This window comes from Lissotriton helveticus, chromosome 4_1, assembly GCF_964261635.1.
Source record: "Lissotriton helveticus chromosome 4_1, aLisHel1.1, whole genome shotgun sequence".
In the NCBI taxonomy this organism is placed as follows: domain Eukaryota; kingdom Metazoa; phylum Chordata; class Amphibia; order Caudata; family Salamandridae; genus Lissotriton; species Lissotriton helveticus.
The window spans coordinates 1,365,671,586-1,365,693,810 of NC_136063.1; the positions used below are offsets into that span (position 1 = coordinate 1,365,671,586).

The 22,225-nt window shown below is 40.7% G+C and overlaps 1 long non-coding RNA gene across 1 annotated transcript in view; it reads left to right on the plus strand.

Annotated features, from left to right (window-relative positions):
* Nucleotides 1-2,923: 2,923 nt before the first annotated feature.
* LOC144827517 (uncharacterized) overlaps nucleotides 2,924-22,225 on the plus strand; it is a 113,095-nt gene continuing 93,793 nt past the window's right edge. The window contains exons 1-2 of the long non-coding RNA XR_013610228.1: nucleotides 2,924-3,056; nucleotides 22,171-22,210. This is a non-coding gene — a long non-coding RNA (uncharacterized LOC144827517). The remainder of the gene's footprint in view (nucleotides 3,057-22,170; nucleotides 22,211-22,225) is intronic.

Here is a 22,225-nt window from a genome sequence, read left to right on the forward strand (position 1 = left end):
AGTCTCAGAAACTTTTACAAAACACACTCACTGGATGATGTCATCAGTGATGTCACTGACCATGGCATGAGTGTATTAATATTAATTAGAAAGAATGTCCTGAGCACAACTTTGCTCCTAGTATAAAGAAGCCCAATTAATCTTCTTTTATGGTGATTTTATTCATCAAGTCAGATAAAATCTTCTTTTCAATCATATATGGCAATCTTCAACAATTCATCCAAAGCCAACACGTGTTTCGTCAATAATGATGCATCCGCATTTCTGACTTATTCAGGGCTATAATTAAATTTTTTAAAAACCCATACTGTATCATAATGTATATTCTTTAAGACACCACCACCATATCACCCATGTGACAAACGATAATCACAGAGTGAATTCTAGGTGAGGGAATCATTCCTAGTAAAAGGGTCATATTAAACTCCACTACTAAAGGTACATTATGTTGCAAAGGGTCTAGATCGATTCAACTACATTAAAAATGACAGTACTTAGTGCAACACCATTAGAAAAAGAAAAAAGAGTGAAAGCTAAAAAATCCTTGAGTGAAAAACCCCATGCTGATGTTCCAAATTCTGCTCACCTATCAGGATGTTCCTTTAATTCCAAAATTACCAACTAGTCCATATCGTACGAAAAAGATCGCTGTATCCGTTTATAACACAGCACTGTTGAAAATAATAACCTAATGTCACTAATTGAGCAGTATACATGTTGAAAGATATTATAATATATAAAAGTGTAATGATTATCAGATGGGAAGCAGTCTTACCGCTCAATATTCCATTAAGCTGTCCAAGTGGAGGGTAAAAATTGACTTGATCTGTTGATAAGTGTCCTGTAAATTATAGATATATTCTATAAGGTTTCATCCCTATTCCAATTTATATACACAACTGTTATTGCTTTTAATTCATGTAATTTAAAACATAAGTCTCTCAAAATGTCAGCGTTTGCATACTCCGGTATATAGAGACTTGCACGGTATCCATTCATCCAAGCTGCATATTTCGTGCAAATCTCGAGCTTCCATGCCATACCATTTAAAAAAAAAACGGAGCCATTTACAATCCGCGAACGCCACTACCTGCTATGCACATTATAAATATATGATAAGTCCCGCGAAATGGAGACAAACGTCACATCCACATATCCTCGATCATACCCCGACACTGTACTATTCCTGCCATACCACGTGACTATAATCTCAAGCCAACAAGCTCGTACAGTCACTTAGCAGGCATCGGAGAGTGCTCCTCATTACATCGGACTGGCATGCAGAGTAAGCGCCATCTTTGATTTCCCGAAAGAGGGCCTGGTTTAACAACAGAGAGTCCCTCATAACACCCAAAAAACACCCAGACACACAAGACAGAATCATCTGTGTAACAACACATTGCACCAAAAGCAATGAAATTAAGAAGACGATCAACAAATACTGGGATCTGGTGGCTGACATCATAGAAATCAAAGAACCACCAATGCATGCTTTTAAAAAAGCTAAAAACATCAGGGAGCACGTGGTCAGGTGACTCCTAGATAAACCTCCACCGGCAACAAAACAAACACTATGGAATCTACCTGAAATAGTGGGACACTACAGATGTACTAGATGCAAAGCTTGCGCCCTATCTATGGAAACTAAATCATGGGCATACAGGAACCACACGATTGATCTAAAATCACATACGAACTGCAATACGAGTGAAGTCATATATGCAATCGTCTGCCCTTGTGACCTTGCCTACATAGGCCAGACCAAACAAAAAATTAAAAATCGGATTCTTCAACACTGCAGCCGCATTAGATGTCAAACAGTAGGGGCCCCTCTGGTTGAACACTTTCAAACGAAATCACACAATCCAGAACCGCTGAGATGGCTTGTACTGGAGAGAATCACATTAGGACCCAGAGGCGGTGACCTGAGTCCAATCATGAACATAAGAGAATGTAAATGGATGCATCATTTAGACACAGTAGAGAATGGCCTCAATGAAATGGATGCAACCTATGCTCAAATGGCGGGTCTAGAGCCTAAATAATGTAGACCCTGAGTTTCCCACAGGAGGTGCTCACCACTTGCAGGGTAATACATTAGATACACATATACATTCTTGTGCATTATCATTGAATGTCTCTATCACCATCTAGTGATGTGACTAATACGTTTTCCATTCTGCTAGATGTTTGTTTTGACTGCTTCATTTACTCTATATTTAATGTATAATGCGTCATGAATACACCTATATATTGTCGTATATCACTTTTATTCGCAGGAATACTGCCTTGTTTTGACTAATGTGCTTTTTTAACTTCTATTATGCCAATATGTGTTCCACTCTGCAAGTTAGTAGAATAGATTGTCTTTATTCAACCATGTATGTAAAGATTTTATACGGGACATGTAAAACAATCTGTGCGCTGCACTCTCACAAGCATGAATATATCCTTCCTCGACCAAGATGTACCTGTATTGTCATATATCACTCTTATTAGCAGGAATACAACCTTGTTTTGACTAATGTGCCTTTCAACTTTTATTATACCAATATGTGTTCCACTCTGCAAGGTATTAGAATAGATTGTCTTTATCCAACCATGTATGTTAAGATTTTATACGGGACACATACAATAACCTATGCGCTGCACTCTCACGAGCATGAATATACCCTTCCTCGACTAAGATGTTCCCTCATGGTGCCATGTACCTGCATCACTCCTTTAATAGTTATCCAACGATACTATGAAATCATGCGCCATGACCACCCTTCTTGGTTATCTGTACAAACTGAAGACTGTTATAGTTAACATCACTCCTGTTAGAATTGACTCCCAATCCCTCGATTTGCCACAATAGGCTTCGATTCGATATCTTCCATGTACCGATAAGACACGGCTTTACTATACACCCATTGGCTCTCCGCTACCGAGCCTTCGCTAGCATTTAGCTGCAGCACCGCGTGTTGAGGCCACGCCCACCGGTTCTCCTTTGGCAGTCCGGGACCGGCGCTGCAGACAGCTCGTCCGATGAGAGATCTAATGTAGAAGTCCAGGTAAGACGAGGGAAGCTCCTCGCTCGAGACTCTGTGGCCCCTGTGTAGCCCTTTCTTTGTACGCAGCCCCCTGATGCCTTTAACATTGCTCGGCAATATGTCCACGACCCGCCAACCCGGCATTTAAGTAGAGACGAGATGTGGTTGTGAAACGCTCATAAGCAAGCCCTAAGCACTGCTCCCTTCCTGTTTGCACCGGGCATTTTGACCCGCTAATATAGGCCCTCGAGGAGATAAGCGATGTGTTTCTAATCGCTCAAAAGCGTGCTCTCATACTTGATAAGGTTTTCAATTACGATACTTTTGCCTTCTTGAGCCCTGATAAATTAGGAGTGCCCTCTTTCTGGTTTGACATTTTAGATCCGGCATTCTGTGCAGAATTCTAACATTTGCACACGAGTGCCGCTCTCATACCCCTCTTTTTTCCTTTTACTTTGGAAAGACGCTGCCATTTGACGACGCAACTTACTATTCGGGCCCCAAAATTTAACGGAGATGGGTGTCGACCGACCGGCCACACCATCATACCCCATGGAACTTTATCTGAAATCAAGAGAACATCGGTAATATTAATGAGCTCTGCTCCGCTTGTTCCCCTCCTGCCTTTTTCAATAATCTTTAATCCATTCAGCGTATAACCCAGACCACTAACCAGGATACCTCTATTACAGATATGATTGAGCATGATGGCCACCTACGAAGATCGGACAATACCAGCCGACCTTTTATGTAGGTATTCTGGTAGTTGTTATAATACTTTTAGTAGACCCTGTCCCCCTAGACCAAGACTGATTCAATTCTATGATTTCAGGTGCTCTACCTACCTGTCCTGAGGAAGACCCCAGAATGAGGATCCGCTCACCCTTATAACCAGGGGTCGAAACGTCGGCAACCTTCCACACGTGGACATACACCATAGGATTCGATATCTAACTAATGTTGCCCTATGTGTAATGTATTTGAAGGGACTTGCAGACCGAAGTTAGGCTGTAAAGGTTCTATTGAATAAGATTGAATTGTGTTCATATCACCTTACCTTTACCCCATCCCTCACAGACCCAATCACTCCTACTCCTTTCCATCTTCTGTGCACCTAGAGCACTGTATTATATTGTATAGATTGACATTTCTTTGAAAGAATAGAATTATGGACTGAAGATCTCTTGATCAAATTGAAGAATTAAAACCCTTATGTGTACTATAAATTCATTTCTTTGTTTGGTCTACTATTTGAATAATTGTTAAATGTTTTTGCTATATCGACCACTTCTCCTATGTACCTATCTTAATTTCCCGGGCAGTATTTATATTAAAAGAAGGACAAAAGAAGCAGCGAAACTATGTCTTCAATAATATCTCTAAAAAGCACTGTGTTGCCGTAGTATGTGCAAAATCTATATTCCTATAAAAACAGATTATTGTACTTTTAAGGGAATTTCATATAACCGTAGACTTACAAACCCCACGGAAACTTTTCCAATATGGCCGCGCAAGACTTCACTTCATAGTCTGGGTGTTTTTTACCTCACTCGTCTTCTTTTTAGAGGAAAGCTTTATTGTGCTACTAACTGTGTAAAATCTATTGCCCGCGTACAATTAAATGCACATTATGTTTACACTGAAATAAATCTCCACACCTATCCGGACTGTATTAATGGCCAAGAAAATACTGTGTCTTAATTCACAACAATGTGCTATAGATATCCCACAATTAAAATCGAACCCCGGGAAATCGAACGTTGACTTCTAAATTGGAACACCACAAAAAGATTAATGGCAAAATTCCTATATATATGACGACATATACAGTAAAGACATTATTAACACATAAATACTGATATCGACCTGTATCCATACATTCACTTTAGATTGTACCTTGTCACTTTTACATTCTAGTTCAAGCCATGTGCATGAGAATTTACAAGCATCTTGTAGTATATCAGATGTAAAGAATACTGTTATGCTACTATCGATCACTGAAAATGAGGATGACCCTATGACAGTACATAAATTAATGCAGGAGTTGGAGCTACCAATCATCAAAGTAGGGAGGAGGAATTGATGTCCATTCAGTTCCCCAAGACAAATCCCAAAAAATCAATGAGAGAATGGATACTTGTAACTACGTTACAGAAGGTTTGCTTGGATCACCCTCATAAAGGAGGGAGAGGAGTTGGCCCAACGGCTAGGGCGCTCGACCTCGGACCTGGAGGAACTGGGTTCGAGTCTCGGTAATGACGCCAAACATCCTGTGATTCTGGGCAAATCACTTAATCTCCCCGTGCATAACAAAAAATGAATGTGTGTCCTCATGTAACGTAACTGGTGCTATGTAAAGCGCTCTGATACCCGATTCGGTTCGGGTCTAGTTCGCGCTATATAAAACTCTGCAAAAAATAAAAATAAACGCTATGTTAGTCTTGGTTGCGGTTTATATCGTTTCTCCGCCCCACATATGCGTTATGGCATTTATCATTGGGTTTTCTAAAGACGTGCTATATGCCTGCCTCAAGCCTGAAGCAACCTCTGGTGCAGCGTAGTAGTGTCCAGAGATATGTGCAGATACCCCCACAAAGAAGGTTATTTAAAAAGACAAGGCTACATCCCATAGGAGACTTTAATTGTTATAGGATGAAGTCTGTTATTAAAAACAAAGGGTATATATTTTGATCGAGTTACTGGATCTTATTATATCACTTATAACAAAGTCAACATGTTTCTGCCGCTTCTCGCCCAGCCGGGTCCATGGGGTATTCGTCAGGACAAACAATACACAATAAAAGGCTTACTCACACAACTTGTGAAGTGCTCAGTGGTCTAATTTTGTCTACCACTTGGTTTCAAAATAGGTGCAGTGTACCTGTAATGAAATAAACATATTTCTAAAAATAGGGGGTACATATTTGGCATGATAACTCAATCTTGATTTAAGACTAACTTCGCAACAAAAAAAAAATCTTTTTTTTTTGCGTCAGGAAAACACAGTATTAGTCCCTATGGAGAACATCGTGGTTCGCTATGAGTGGAGAAAACATCAACTTAGATAGTAATACTCATTCTAGGAAAAAAGGGGAATTTCGGTATTACTATCCCTCTGTGCAATGCTTATTAATGTTGGTTACGATATTGTTACGACAACACCTCTGGACAGAATGTGTAATGAGTCATGGACATATAGTACTATACATAATGCCCAGTGAGGGTTTGCAGATGTTACTCTACCCTCATGTTGTGCTTCTAGATGTTAATTGCGGTACTGTGGTGATTTCCCATGTCGATACCACCCCGTAAACCAAAATGATTATTTGGCGGTGAACACCTACGTTCTGCCCAGGAAGGAGTTGGAATTACTTGCAGTAAGTGGTTTTATAAAAAACCTGTCTGGGTAACCATCTAGCCTGTATGTAAACGATATGAACAGCTATTGGCTAATATTTACAAACTGGCGAGGACTAACTTCTCATTCCTCATAGAGGTTTACGGTAGCTACTCGTCTCAGAGAATTACCTTGAAAGGGTCAATGTTGCTCGTCTTCAGGGGATTAAGGACGCGCTGGTCCCAGGCTGTAAGAGGAGGAAACATATAGGCGTTTACATTACCGTAATTTTCAAAAGGACGCTGCCGGTCGGTATTCCGCCGCGATTCTCACCCGCATGTGGAGGCTTACTCCGCGTCTAGTGCTGGCTCTGCCCCTGGACGCGGAAGCCTCGTCACTTGCCTCCTTTTTCATCTGAGGGAAATAGAAAGGGGACTGAATTTAAAGCATAAATCGCAATGGAAATGTTTTCTCCTGGCAAGTTTGTAGTCATTAATTATTGCGACATATCGATGGTGGTTATTCAATCTCTGGAGGAAAAGTACTCAGGGTTATTACATGTTATACATGAAGGGGTCTATGTGTTGTAGAAGACATCAAGATTGGACTTCTGGGGATCCAGTCATCTGGTTCACAAAAGGGGGGGCGGGCATACATGAAATTGACTGCATGGCGAGTACTGACTCTATATGTTATTTCATTCTTATTCTTATGCAAATTGGTGCCACGGTATATTGTCATTCAATCCATCTAAAAGTGTTTTCAAACGATCTACCCATCTTTGTTCTTTTTCGTACAGTATTTTTTCTGCGTTTGCAGTTTTGTCACAGAGCATTTCAATCACTGTCCACCTCATTTCTTCTGCCTTGTGATCAGATTCTACAAAGTGGGTACACAGTTTTGTTGTATTCTTTTTCAATTTAATATTGCTTTTGTGCTCCCCAATCCTTATTTTTACTTTTCTACAGGTCATGCCTATGTATTTCTTCTCACAGGGGCACTGTATCATGTAAATTACATGCGTGGAATTGCAGTTTGTATGCTGCCTTTGTGTCCAGAGCAGCGAATTTGTCATTTGTAAGGATTTTGTCATTGTTGTTAATTTACACACAACGCACATACCACATGGGTAATGTCCAGTCACTGGAGCCATCTCAATATTTCTCACTATTGTAGCTTTTTGGTGCTTCTTTGGACGTGTGTGCACGAGTAAGTCTTTTAGATTTTGCGTTCGCGAATCTGGGCTTGGGACAATTGAATTTGCCCGTTGTTAAAATACGGCAGTTTTTGTTGACTATTTTCTGTACTGCGTATGTTGCTGGGCAATATGTTGTGACACATGTCACAAGGTCTGTTGTTGGTTCCTTCACATTAGTTTGTAAAAGGCATTCTCTTGGTTGATTTTTTGCTCTTTTGCTACATTTGGCTATTGTTGAAGGTTTGTAATCCCTCTTTTTCAGTTTTTGGCTTAGTTCTTGGGCATGTGTTCTGTAATCATTTTCCTTACTGCAATTCCTTTTTAGCCTCAAGAATTGGCTAAAAGGTAGATTGTCCTGTAGAGGTTTGGGATGAAAACTATTGTATGACAGGAGACTATTTTTTGCTGTTGGTTTTTTAAATGTTTTTGTTTCAACCTGTCCTTGTTCAATGAAAATTGTTAAATCCAGGAAGTCAATACTAGTATTGTCTGATGTGAAGGTGATTTTTAACCATTTGTCTCTCGCATTGAGCCAATCAATAAATACGTTTAGGTCCTTGTTGTTCTTTTAAATCATCAGGATATCATCTATATATCGTTTCCATTAGAGTATACTGGTAACGAATGGATTTGTGTCAGTGAGTACATAGTTGGATTCAAAATCACTGACATAAAGGCCTGCTAAGACTAACATAGCGTTTATGAGGGTGATCTAAGCAAACCTACTGTAACGTAGTTACAAGTGTCCATTCTCTCATTGATTTTTTGGAGTTGGAGCTACAGCATGATTTCAGTGAAGATAGTGGGCTTAAGAGAAAGTCACATTGGACCCCCCAATTGTCAAACGATAACAATATAGACACCTTTTATAAAGCTGTCCTATCAGATGGACCAATGGAAAATTATTAGAAGGGATCATAGGAATTATCGGTTTAAAGAAAATTTAACTAAGCATTAGAGGGAAGCTCTAGATGATTTAGCCCATGATCAAAACATTATTATCCGGGAAGCGGATAAAGGTGGATGTATGATTGTTATGAATCAAATTGATTATGATAATGAGATTTTGGAACAAGTGAGTGATAGTAAATGTTATGTAAAACTGTCTAACAGCCCGACATTTGACATCACACGAAATATAAATGAGCATTTGAAACAGTGGCGAGAGCAGGGATTAATTAATGAAGATGAACTTGGCTTTTTATTAGTGGACAGACCTAGGTTTCCATGTCGGGGTATGATCGAGGATATGTGGATGTAACGTTTGTCTGCATTTCGCGGGACTTATCAATTATTTATTATTGTGCATAGCAGGTAGTGGCGTTCGCGGATTGTAAATGGCTCCGGTTTTTTGAAATGGTATGGCATGGAAGCTCGAGATTTGCACGAAATATGTAGCTTGGATGAATCGATACAGTGCAAGTCTCGATTTACCGGACTATGCAAACGCTGAAATTTTGAGAGACTTATGTTTTAAATTACATGAATTAAAAGCAATAACAGTTGTGTATATAAATTGGAATAGGGATGAAACCTTATAGAATATATCTATAATTTACAGGACACTTATCAACAGATCGAGTCAATTTTTACACTCCACTTGGACAGCTTAATGGAATATTGAGCGGTAAGACTGCTTCCCATCTGATAATCATTACACTTTTATATATTATAATATCTTTTAACATGTATACTGCTCAATTAGTGACATTAGGTTATTATTTTCAACAGTGCTGCGTTATAAACTGATACAGTGATCTTTTTCGTGCGATGCGAACTAGTTGGTAATTTTGGAATTGAAGGAATATCCTGATAGGTGAGCAGAATTTGGAACATCAGCATGGGGTTTTTTCACTCAAGGATTTTTTGGCTTTCACTCTTTTTTCTTTTTCTAATGGTGCTGCACTAAGTACTGTCATTTTCTATGTAGTTGAATCGATCTAGACCCTTTGCAACATAATGTACCTTTAGTAGTGGAGTTTAATATGACCCTTTTACCAGGAATGATTCCCTCACCTAGAATTCATTCTGTGATTATCGTTTGTCACATGGGTGATATGGTGGTGGTGTCTTAAAGAATATACATTATGATAGAGTATGGTTTTTTTTAAATTTAATTATAGCCCTTAAGAAGTCAGAGATGCGGATGCATCGTTATTGATGAAACACGTGTTGGCTTTGGATGAATTGTTGAAGATTGCCATATATGATTGAAAAGAAGATTTTATCTGACTTGATAAATAAAATCACCATAAAAGAAGATTAATTGGACTTCTTATTACTCGGAGCAAAGTTGTGCTCAGGACATTCTTTCTAATTTTCATTTTGGACTGGTTTACTGGTTCATATCAGGGGATACAAGTGGCTGTCCCTGTCCTTGGGAGCACACTGTGATTGTGGATTGTTTTTGATTTGGGGAGTGTAAATATTGTCTTTTGCGCAAGAAAGCTTTGCCACTTTTCTATTTTTCTGAATTAATATTAACCCTGGGCGGAGCTGGATTACGCGGATTTCCACGGAGTTGGGAACAAACTCCATGGAACTCTGCCCGGCTTGGCTCCGCCAGCCGCCTCTGCCCCCTATTAAAAATTAATTAGAAATTAATTAAAACAAAAACAAAAAACAATTACCTGTACTGCGGAGTTCCCGGGCTGCCCTCCTCCTCTTCCTCGCCGTCTCTGGTAATCATTGCTAAAACTGCGCATGCGCGTGCTCTGCTCATGCACATTTCTTGCAAGAATGATTGTCACCTCTTCACAACTCTTCAGAAGCACCCTCAAGAGAAGAGTGATAGGAAGGAACACATAAAGGACACCCTTTGGAAAGACTACTAAGAGGGCATCTTTCCCCAAATGTTCTTGCACTAAGTTAACATACTGAACTGGGAAAGGAGGGCATTGGATGGAGAGACAAACAGATGTAGCCAGGGCTGGCTGTAAATACTATGAGCTGTTGAAATTCCTTCTTCCCCAATTGAAAGTTCACAGAAGACAGGATATTCCTGTTCAGGCTGTCCACCTGAAAGTTCTCTCTTTCCCTGGAATGTACAGCACTTTAGGGATATCAAAGATAGCTCTTCCAAAAACCACGGGGATTGTGCTACTTTTGCTAGGGGTCTTACTTTAGTTCCTCCCTCACAATTGACAAAACTACGGCCTACCTCTTTGTCTGTGCAGAAACTCTTGAGTGCATTCAGAATCACTGACAATTCCCTCCAGTTCAATGACTGCAGGACTTCAGATTGAGTCTACACTTTCCACCCAGCCCAGACTGACTCCCATCATACATTAAGATTAATGGCACAGCAGATACCAACGGCATTCCCTTTTCCAGATTCTCTGGCATCAGTCATCAGCTTAGATTTTGATCTATCTCTCGTGAGACAGGAATTAGTGTTTCAAAGGCTTATGAGTCTGGGGGCTACTTGTCTAAAATAAGGTGATGTTACTTCAGATGGTGATGTGCCTATTGGACTATTGCAGCTGTTGCTGCCATCAGACCCTGGACCCTCAACCAGAATCTGGCTAGGGCTTGTGGGTAAAGATAGAAGATAAAACAGGATGTCTGACAATGTAATTCTCCGTGACACAAGTAGAAAAACCCAACCCAGATTTGTGTTGAACCACACCCAGAAAAACAGCTTCTCCTGTACTTGATTGTACTTTGACCTATAAAGGTTGTTTATAAATCCCAAGCCCTTCAGACAGTTGAAACTCTATTTTATGTCAGTCTCCTCCTTAACAAAAGAAGAAGCAGATACTAGCCAGTCATCCAGATGAGGATAACTATGAATGCACCTTAAAAGCAATATGCCAACTACTGGAGCTTATTCCTTCTCAATCACCCTTTGTACTGATTCTAGACTGAATGGGAGGGCTTTGAACTAGAAATGTTGACCACTCGCATGAATGGGAATGTGGAAGTATGCATTCTGAAGATCCAAGTCTGATACCTTCCATTTGATTTGGGAACCAGATATACAAAGGAATACATGACTAGATTATTTGAGTTTGTGGAACCTCCATGATTACCTCCTTGTCTAGAAGATCTCATTGTAAAAGAGCTTTACCCTTGATCTCTAACTTTGGTGAAGGGGGTTCCTAAAAAAGTGGTTCTGGAGGCCACTCTTTCAATTTGACAGAATAGCCAATTCTGATGACAAACAGAACCTATCTATCTTTTATTCACTTTTCTCAAATGTTCATTAACCTCCCCCTAATGGACCTTCCCTTTCATATTTTTTGGGTGTGGAAGTTCAGCTGATTGACATCTGGATTTTTCAGCCAACAGAGCCCCTCAGCCATGGCCAGGGATGATAATATTCCTATGCCCCTTGCATGATTGTTTCTGGAGAAAAGGCTTTTTCAAAGATAAATACCTTAATGGTTGTAGGATTTGTATCTCCCCCGCAGTCTTTGGAATAAGGTAATTTAATTCTGGACCAAAGAGATTTGAGCAAAACCTCCAGATGTGGGTTTAACGCTCCTGGTCCAAGCTCAGATTTCTATAGTTTCATCTACAATAATCTTCTGACTGCTAAGGAAGACCATATGGAGGTAGCTGAACACCACAGAGTATCAAAAGTTGCATTGGAAAGAAACTTCCCTAACTTGTTTACACAGAACTGTGGTTGTCTCTGCCTCTTTTCAGAAGGCAATAAAACAGAGATTTAAAGTCTTTCAGCAACATCTGAGCTACATATGCTGCATAGGTTTGAGTTGTAATTGTGAAATTAGAATTATATAGGATCTTTTAAGAGTACTTTTGACCTTCTTATCCAATACATACAGTTTACAATGCTGCTTCAGAAGGTACGGATGAGGAAGATGCCATGCTGGAAAGAAATGAGTTCGCTTTTGGAATTTGTGGGAACTCTTTGTCAACATTTCATAAAACTCTGATTGAAAAATCTCTGGAATTAAAAGTTTTCTACGACCATCTTTTGTTTCTAAAGAATGTTATTCGATACATTATAAAAATGGAAGCTCACCCTAAGGATTGAACATTATACTGGGAATAAAATCACTCGTTTGACATCTGTGGAGTGGAATCAAAATTTAAAAACCTCTTAAATTTGTTTCTTCATCTCCATGAATTGCTTCCCCTGAATGTAGTTCCCTTTTTCAGCTATTTCTCCATCCAAGTCCCTTAGCAGGCATCAAAATAAAAGTGGCCTCCCCTAGCGGGTCAGATAGCTGTTTGCAAATAAGGGCAGTTTTGAACTTGTAAAGACACAATATATATGTGTTTTGCAAGGAATCAAAGACTACATGCATTTGTGCTTAAAATCCACATTAACAACCAGCACACTGGTCATAAAACATGCCTTTAAACACCCAGCACTGAGAGATTGCCTTATAGGTTAGTCCATCCCCAGCTGGCTCTTTTAATTCAGAGGCCACTCCCTTTACAAAATCGTGGTCTGGAGGTCCGACCTCGATAAAGAAACCATCTCCTCCTCTGGACAATACGTTTTAGTTCAACAGAGTTTTTCTCAGCTCTTCTGCACTTCAAAAGCTGTTGCGCTAATGCCACAGACCTTTTTTACAAAGGGGTTTCTATAGGTAAAAAATCTCTTATTGTGCAAACTTGTCGTGCATAGAAACCCCTGGTGCAGGACTTTCTTTATCCTGCACTCACATTAAATACTGGTGAAAGCCATCATACCCCAATCTGAAGTGTATAGACTACGATGCAGCACGCTTATCAGATATCTCACCCTCCCATCCCAGCACATGGACTAGGAGACAACAGAACGGATTGCTGCACCTCCACTGCACCCGTCAAAGCAAATCGCTCAAGATAATGTCATCAAAGTGTACCATGCTTACCTGGAAGCTGTTCTAGACAAGACCGAAACATGAAGGAGGTGTGAGGGAATGAGGGAACTAATAGGGTGAGGTGGAGACACCTCATGTAGGAAGGACTGGGATGAGGAGGATGGACAAAGGGGTAATTCACTGTTTTCTCATGATCCAGCACACTTTCTTATACCTGTAGGTCCTAGAGTTGTCTTTGAAAGGAGATAGCATCAGAAACACAAACCAAATTACAGTGAAACTGATTTGGCTCCACAATGATGACAGAGATGATGGCTTCAAACCATAAAGGTTTATTAGCAAGTTAGTCAAAGTTGCAGGCTTACATTAATGGGTCAAACAATGATGAAACAAACATGTACATATTGGGCTGACGAGCCTGGGATCCCGCACCTACGCGCCTGAGTGGTACTATACCTGGCAGATATTGGCAGCCATCGGCAACCCCAGTACACGGCCTATCCCTGCTGATGAGGGGTGATACCCCGAAACACGTGTCAAGGGATGGCGAAGACAGCGAAGATAGCAGAAGATCGAAAGATGATGCATCGCGAACACTTTACTACATTGACCAGAGTCCTTAGGGGCGACACCGCCGGTGTGTGAGTAGTGTGCGACCCCACCCCCATTTGAAACATGTACATATTGTTTTGGTTGTACGATCTGAAATTACATATTATATAGATGAAAAAGCAAATCATAATCAAATACAATATGCAAAACAGATATGTATTAGTTCCATAAAAGAACTTCCTTAAGCATCGAAAGTGGCAAGGGGAAATTCTAAGCGGAAGATGTCAGCATTAGATTAACTAAATTAAGGGTCAGGGCAAAAGGAAGAAAATGCTCAAGAACCTAACTCAAGAACTTAGGAAATATGGGCTCTCCAGCAGCAGTTAGGGAAAGGTCTTCCATCAGCAAAGTCAGGACAGGATCTGCTAATCTATTCTAAATAGCTCACAATTATAGCAACACAGAATCTCTACAAGTTTCTTCACCAACTCCCTCCAAATAGACCAATCAGGATACACCATCTTTTGGGAGTAGGTAGACTCCCCAAGTTCACAGCACCAAACAAAGAAGTACACAACTGCATGGCCTTGAGAGTGTCTGCAGTCCGGTGCACCTGGTACAGGAGGCTCTCTCCCATTCCCGAGCACAGCACAAATCATCGTCAAGCTTCAATTATCTTCTCTAGTCTAACATTTTCCCAAGGCTAAAACACTAACTGATTCTTCTAACTAGCAAACATGATAATTTATTTATTTATAAGTTTTATATAGCGCGAACATGACCCAAGTGGGTATCAGAGCGCTTTACATATGGTTGAAGAAGACATAGGAACACAGCTCAAGGAGACAAATCAAGGTACAAGTAGGTCAATGTGGAACAAGAGCAAAAATGACATAATGGTGGAAAATAGGGAGAAGGCTAGGGTAGAAAGAAAATTAGGGCAATATACATCAAGAACAAAAGGGACATTATGGCAGTTGACAGTAGGCCGCAACAAATGACAAGTAATAGTTTAGATAGCCAGAAAGTCTCGAGGTAAGAGGAGCAAAGCTTCTTGATCAGCGCATTGATCATAAGTAGCGCTTCCACTTCCCTTTTGAAGGCAAACGTGGATGGAATAAGCCTTGTCCCGAAAATGTACGATTGTGGGTTTTAAGTTTATTGAATTTTTTTGGCTTGAGCAGCAAGGTGTCGGTGCTCCTTGTGGACCGGGAGCCCCCAGAAAGTTCCAGCTTATTTGTCAGGTAGAGTGGGGTATTAAAGTGAAGAGCTCTATGGGCCATACAAGCAATCTTTAATTGGATCCTTGCCTCAAAAGGAAGCCAGTTGAGTGATTTCAAGTCCGGCGAGATGTGGTTGGTCCTCTTGGAACCTGTGATAAGTCTCTTAGCCACATTTAGAGAAGCTCTGATGGGGGCTAAACTGAGTTTCAGCAGTCCGCATAAAGTAGCACTGCCATATTCTAGTCTGGAGATGACCAGTGCTTGCACTGCCGATTTGAAATCCTCATAGGGAAGGTAGGGTTTGAGTTTTCTTAGGATGACCAGCTGGAAGTTCCCTCCTTTGGTAGATGCTCTGATGTGCTCCTGTATTGTTTAGGTTCTTATCAAGCAGAATTCAAAGTGATTTCGTGGAGTCAATGAGATGTGGCACTTGAAATGAAAATAGAGATGTGAGCATCATGGAAATCATGGATATCAACAATACATGTCTTAACGGAATACAGTGGCTCAGGCCTTCTTGAAGTCTGGTCAACATTAAGAAGGGTATGCCCAAGCCTGGGTACTGTGCTCACTGTGCAACTGGATTCAAGCTAGCCTGGCTGATGAGGAGTGATACCCCGAAACCGGTCCCAGGATGCTAGCTTCCATCCAGGGAGGACCTGGCCTAGCTGTTTGGACTGAACTGTTCCCATGGAGAGCAGGGTCAGGACTGATTTTCATATGTCTGGGTCCAAACTGGGGAGGCATGATGAGCAAAAAAAGATGGATTTAACCCAGATCCGTGACTGGGGGTGAATGTTTTACAATGATCAACATTTTGTCCATAATTTTTTTGTGTTGCCAAGATGAAGAAACTACAGTCAAATTAATGCACCATATTATAAGCAGTCTATGGATTATATGCATAACTTAATGTATCAACCTGACAAAGTTTGCATTGCTCGCATCGTTTCAACAGACACATTAGACACAACATTCCAGCACAGCACATGTATGTCTCCTAACTGGATGTCTCTGTTCCCAGGAAACGTTCAACAGAGCACTATATATATGAGCAAGGCGACTGAGTTCGCCGAAACGCGTCGGTTGTTGCACATGCAATTCACTTGAAAAAAAAAAGAAAATAAATACCTACAAATGAAAAGCTGAGGAAAGTGTCTGTTTCTCCGTTTTTGTGCTGACAAGCATTGTGGAGTGTTGATTTATATATATATATATATATATATATATATATATATATATATATATATATATATATATATATATATATATATATATATATATATATATATATCCAGTGTTATTGTGTACCATAGGAACAAACTAACTGAATCTCTTCCTCAAAAATAACAATTACTTGCCAAACAAAGAGATAATCGTACAATCGCCATTTCACTGCACTCGCGCCAGTGCTTAGGTATACAATCTCACTGGCTCTTACATGCCCTGCAACCATTAATTAATTAATGTATGTATTTTTATCATTTGTAGAGCGCACTGTAACCCTGCGGGCATCCTGGCGCTGAGACAGCAAAGAAAAACGGAAGCTAGGCAGCTGATCTAAATGGGAGCAGCTGTACATAGGAATTACTAACTCAGAGATCAACTTTTGGAAAGAGCCAGGTCTTTACTCTCTTAAGGAACAGCAGTAAAATCTGTATGCTCCTGATTTCCAGGGGGAGCCGGTTCCAGAGGCGGGCAGCCGCCACACTAAAAGCTCTTCCCCCCAGGGTTGCTCTCTTTGGCCTAGGAACCCTGGCAAGGTAGGCAGAAGAGCGAAGGTTGCATGTGGGTACGTACCATTGGAATCTGTCTTGGATCAGCCTGAGCCCTTGTCCATGAAGTGCTTTAAAAGCTACGCACAAGGATTTAAACAGAAACCTTTGAGTCACTGGGAGCCAATGCAGCCTCCTAATGCCTGTGTTGTTGATGAGCGGCGTGCTCGTGTCAGTGCAAGCTTAGCTGCCGCTGACTGGATACTCTGAAGTCTGGCAATCAGATATCCCGGGGATTCTAGAAGTAGGGTGTTACAGTAATCTAGGCGGCTTAATATAGTGCTTCTGACCACTGTAATTCTTGCCTGGACTGGCAGCAATGGTAGTACTTTACGCAGTCCTGGAATGAGAGTAAAACATCCTCCCACTAATTTGTTGACGTGGGACTCCAAAGTTCATTTTCTCATTAAAACTGACCCCAGATTGCGTACTGAGCTTACAGGTGTCAACGAGCCATCTGTGGTTATTGGCCAGAAATCATTTGGCAATCCTCGTTTGCAGTGTAAGATCTCTGTTTTCTCGCTATTAAATTGAAGCAAGTTACCCTTCAGCGAATTTGCCATTTCAAACACGCAGGCATGAAAACTCTCCAGTGAATCCGCTTGGTCACCATCCAGGGACACCATAAGCTGGGTATCATCAGCGTAGTTAATCACACTGATGTTCTGCGTTTTAATGATCCCCAGCAATGGTCGCAGATACACATTAAACAAAATCGGGCTGATTGAGACCCCTGCGGTACTCCGTATTCATTTTTTACAAATTCCGATTGATACAGAGGGAGCGCTACTGTTTGCCACCTGTCAGATAAATAGGAGCGCATCCAATGACTTTTGATGGACGGGGGTGTGTGGGGGGTGGGGGGGAGTGAATATAAAAAGAAAGGACTTACCTGAAAGATCCGCCAGCCGCCGCGTCCTCCGTCCTCGGCTCTTCATTTCCTTCTTCCTGTCCCAGCCAGCAGCACGAAGCACCCGGGCACACAGGCTCCCCATAGCCAATCACAATACTGCAAAGCCCTGGATTAGTGCTCAGACGGGCACAGGGAGCCTGGTGGGGTACATGCAAAGTGCGCATGAATGTTTGTATGGCAAAATTGGGAAAAAGCACGCCTCCGCCTGCTCTGGCCAGCCCGGCCCCGCCACTGACTGCAATAGGAAAAATAAAATGATAATAAGGTTATGTTATTATCATTTTATTTTTCCTTTTGAGCAGTGGGGCGCCACTCCTCCACCTTACCGGATGAGCTGCCACTGCCTGTGACATAGGCTGTCAATAAGGTCTCATTTTCACATTTTACGAGTAATGGGGTAGGTGGGAGTTAAGGTGAAATTAGTTCAGCGCTGTGGAAGATAAGTTCACAGAGGCATCTTAACTTCTGAATTTCATGTATTTTTCAGTTATGTGTTATAGTCCCTTTTGATGTCTCATCAGCCTTAACTTCCATTCAACTTTAGTTTTTTTCTGGTACAATGACTTGTAGATGGCTACCAATTTGCTCACAGCAGTACTTGCCAATATGACAAGCCACGCATAAACATCCAACAGAACACATTAGATAGAAGTGACTATGTGTCAAAAATAGCACACATTTACCATATCTTAACATATGATGTAATTTTCAACAACACATTAGTGAAAACACACAACATAAATCCAAATTAAGTGAGATTTGCTTAATAGCAGGCTATCATGTAACTCCCAACAGCATTTGCTAACAAGACAAGCCACCCAAAACATCCAACAGAATACAAGAATTTGGTAGAACACCTCATGTGCACTGTACTCCACTCAGATACCCCCTATAACCTGCTGATGTATGACATCCAGCTGTACTAACCATCAATACATGTTACACAAACACATCCAACAGAACATATTACAAATTAGAACACCACGTTTACAGAGACAGCCAGCTAGCAGACAAACATGTGCTGTGCTGTACTGTTGTGTCTGCTGAAACAATGCGAGCAACGCAAACTTCGTCAGGTTGATACATTAAGTTATGCATACAATCCATAGACTGCTTATAATATGGTGCATTAATTTGACTGCAGTTTCTTTATCTTGGCAACACAAAAAAATGATGGACAGAATGTTGATCATCTAATTCCAAACACGACACAAACCAAGTCCTATACGTGAAGCTATATGCATGAGAGAAGCTCTGGGATTGGCCTGAGAGGACATGTTTTCCGCTCCAAAGGTGACTGGGAGCCTCCACCTGCTATTTTCTCTATCCGGAAATGCAGCTCGAGTTGGGGAGTGCACATGACGGTTTGGCCGTCCTGAGACAGCCGGCCAAACCGTAATGCTTACTAAGTGCAGTGCCACCACTCCTCCTGTGACTGCCCCCCCCCCACCCCCCCCCCCCCTGCGATGGCCTCAGCCCCAAGACGCGGCGGGAAAGGAAAAATAAAACGATAATAAGCACGTTTTATTATCGTTTTACTTTTCACATTTTGAGCCCACTGGCAGAGGGGACAACATACCTCTGCCATAAAGGAAGAGTCGCCATTGCATTTAAAGTTTTTTTATATATCACAAAAACCCCAGCGTGGCAAATGAGGACATTTTTAGGGGGATTTTTGGGCTCTAACTAGATGCTTGAGCGCTGCCCTCAAAATTCTGTTGCATGAATTAGTGTTATTTTTAAGCAGTGGGATCTCATTTCATCCTTCCTTATGAAGAAAAGACCTCACTGTGCACTTTAGTGCGAAGTACGTAAACAGGCCGGGCCTCCCATCAGACAGGTGGTTTGGTGGGCTTTACCTTCAACCATCCATCCAAATGAGCATATTAAAGATTGGATTACTCTAGCATTCCTTTCCACTTTAAGAAGCACAGACACTTCCTGTTGCCTCTGCTTTACTTTGACTCTGACTGACTACAGGTGAACACAAGCAATCACAAGCAAGGTCCTATGTTGGCTGTTAGTGGAACTGCAATCTTTCCAAATGATTCCCCTTGGAGCAGCCCTTTCAAGTGCATCGTACAGTAATTATGTTAACTTTTCATTCCATTGTAGCAAGTTTCATTTTTTATAATTTAGAAATAAGTTCTGCTTAGGTTGCCAAGATATATATTTTTGTGGGCATAAACGCTCAGTTGTAAAATGCATAAGAAGCATTAGTTTAGTGCCAAAGCACAACCTAGCTGCTGTGATGACCTGCAGTAACTTGTGGTATCTACCCCTCTAGGTCTGGTGCACATATATGTACAGCATTTGGAAGACCCCTGCCATATGTATACATCATGCATTGGAGGATGTGTACGTTTTTTGGTTCGAGGAGGTGGACTTGTGGGTTGAGCTTAAAGATATCCTGATTCCTGCTGGGTCAGGTGGATTTAAATGCACCTCTTCTTGCATGTGCATTTTCTTTGATATGTGATTACTCTAAAAACCTTTTCCTCTTTGGAGCTGGTGCATTTTGGTTTACATAGTGCACACTGCAATCACTTTCCTAAATGGCACTCTTCCGCATCGATTATGAATCAGCCATGGAAACACTGTTGGCGGTATGGAATTCTAAGCTTGGTCAATTTTTTTATTATTTGTGGCAGCTCTTTGGAACCAGATGTCATATACATCAGCAGGAACATTAACTAGGCTGACACTTATTTGACACATAACTTTATACGCATTCACCTAAGTCCAGTCATCCTTGCCCATTTAGTCCAACATTCTTATCAAGCCATTACAGAGAAGCCTTAGTAGACACTAACGGCCAGATTTACTAACATTAGGAATAGCAATTATCACCGTATTCCAAATAGGAAATTGCTGTTGTTAATGAATGAAACTTTAATCAAAAACAGTGATTCCTCCGAGGGTGCATTTGCAAGCCCCCACAGCTTGATAACGATAGCGATTCAGAGTAGAGTGGAGGGAGGTGCGGAACTGAGGAGAGCAGTGGGGTCGCCTAATTGACACAGCTGAATTGTCTTCTTCTATGTATTAATGTATTGGATTTCTTGACTTGACTCTCTCTCTGTATGCATGGAATGCTTTTTATATGCCCAATGACTGTTTTTCATATCAATACAATTGTTTATATAAGAAAAAACAGTGATTTCTATTGGGTCACAAATCGACCTACCTCATGAATCGACCTACCTCATGAATATTAATGATTTAGGTCGCAATTTCTGGCTCATTAAGACTGACAGACCTGCTGAGGTCAGCAGACCACCATGTATGTGATTGCTTTTCAATAAAGCAATCTTTTTTTTCTTCTTCAATGCAGCCTGTTTTCCATAGAGGAAGAGGGGATGTGTAAAAAGAAAAAAATAGAAAATTAAACTTTCAAGTGTCTTTTCTTTTTTAGAGTGGGCAATGGTCCGTGGGGCCAATGCTGGTTTTAAAAAAATAAGGTTTTTACTTTTTCAAGGGATCACATGGTGACACCTTCCCATTTGCGAATAAGTTACCACCTCTTTTGAACTGCTTGTAAAGTATTAATGTTTCCGACCAGAATTCGGTTGCAAAATATTAATACATACCACTGCGATTTGATATTTGAAAGGGATGCCCTAAACGTGCGCCTTTCAAATACCGAACAAGTAACTGAATCGCAATTTCCTTTTGTACATTAATAAACTGTTGGGTGGTCACAAACGACCTGATTCTGTGAATGGGCCATTTGCAACCTCAGAAAGCTTTTTATATCTGGCTCTAAGTCTGTTAATATTTTTGGTTCAATCATTCTTTACAATGGCATAAGAACACTATTGATGGTAGAATTCAAGCAGAATATAGCCATCAGGGACGGATAGCAACAGGCAATTATTTGTATAGTATTTCATAAACAAGCACTGAAAAAGTCAATATACCTCACCCATGAAATCTATTTGCTGTGCAAAGCTTGGTGTTTTCCCTAGCAGGCAGTCATGCATGCACACATAAGCATGAATGATGGTCATCCTATTATGATGTTTCTTAAAGCAGAAGACAAATATTTGCAAGACAGCCACTGTTCATGCACACACATGCACAGTGGCCATTTTGGAATGTTTTTTTCTTATTCTTTAGGAAACATCATTACAAAATAGTTGCCATGTGTTTGCACACATGCACAGTGGTCAATTTTGAATAATTCTTCTGAAGGAAAAAAATCATTGCAAGATGATTGCCATGCGGGTACATGTGTGATACGAGCTAAAGCTGTCAGTAAGCAAGACCTAAATAGGAGAATGCACAAAGCTTGTGAGAATTGTAATGTTCAATACATTGTTTGAGTAAGTAACATTTGTATTTATTTTTCTTACAGTCAACATAGTATGGCAAAACAGTCAAAGTCCATTGTTTCGGTAAGTCATTTTTGA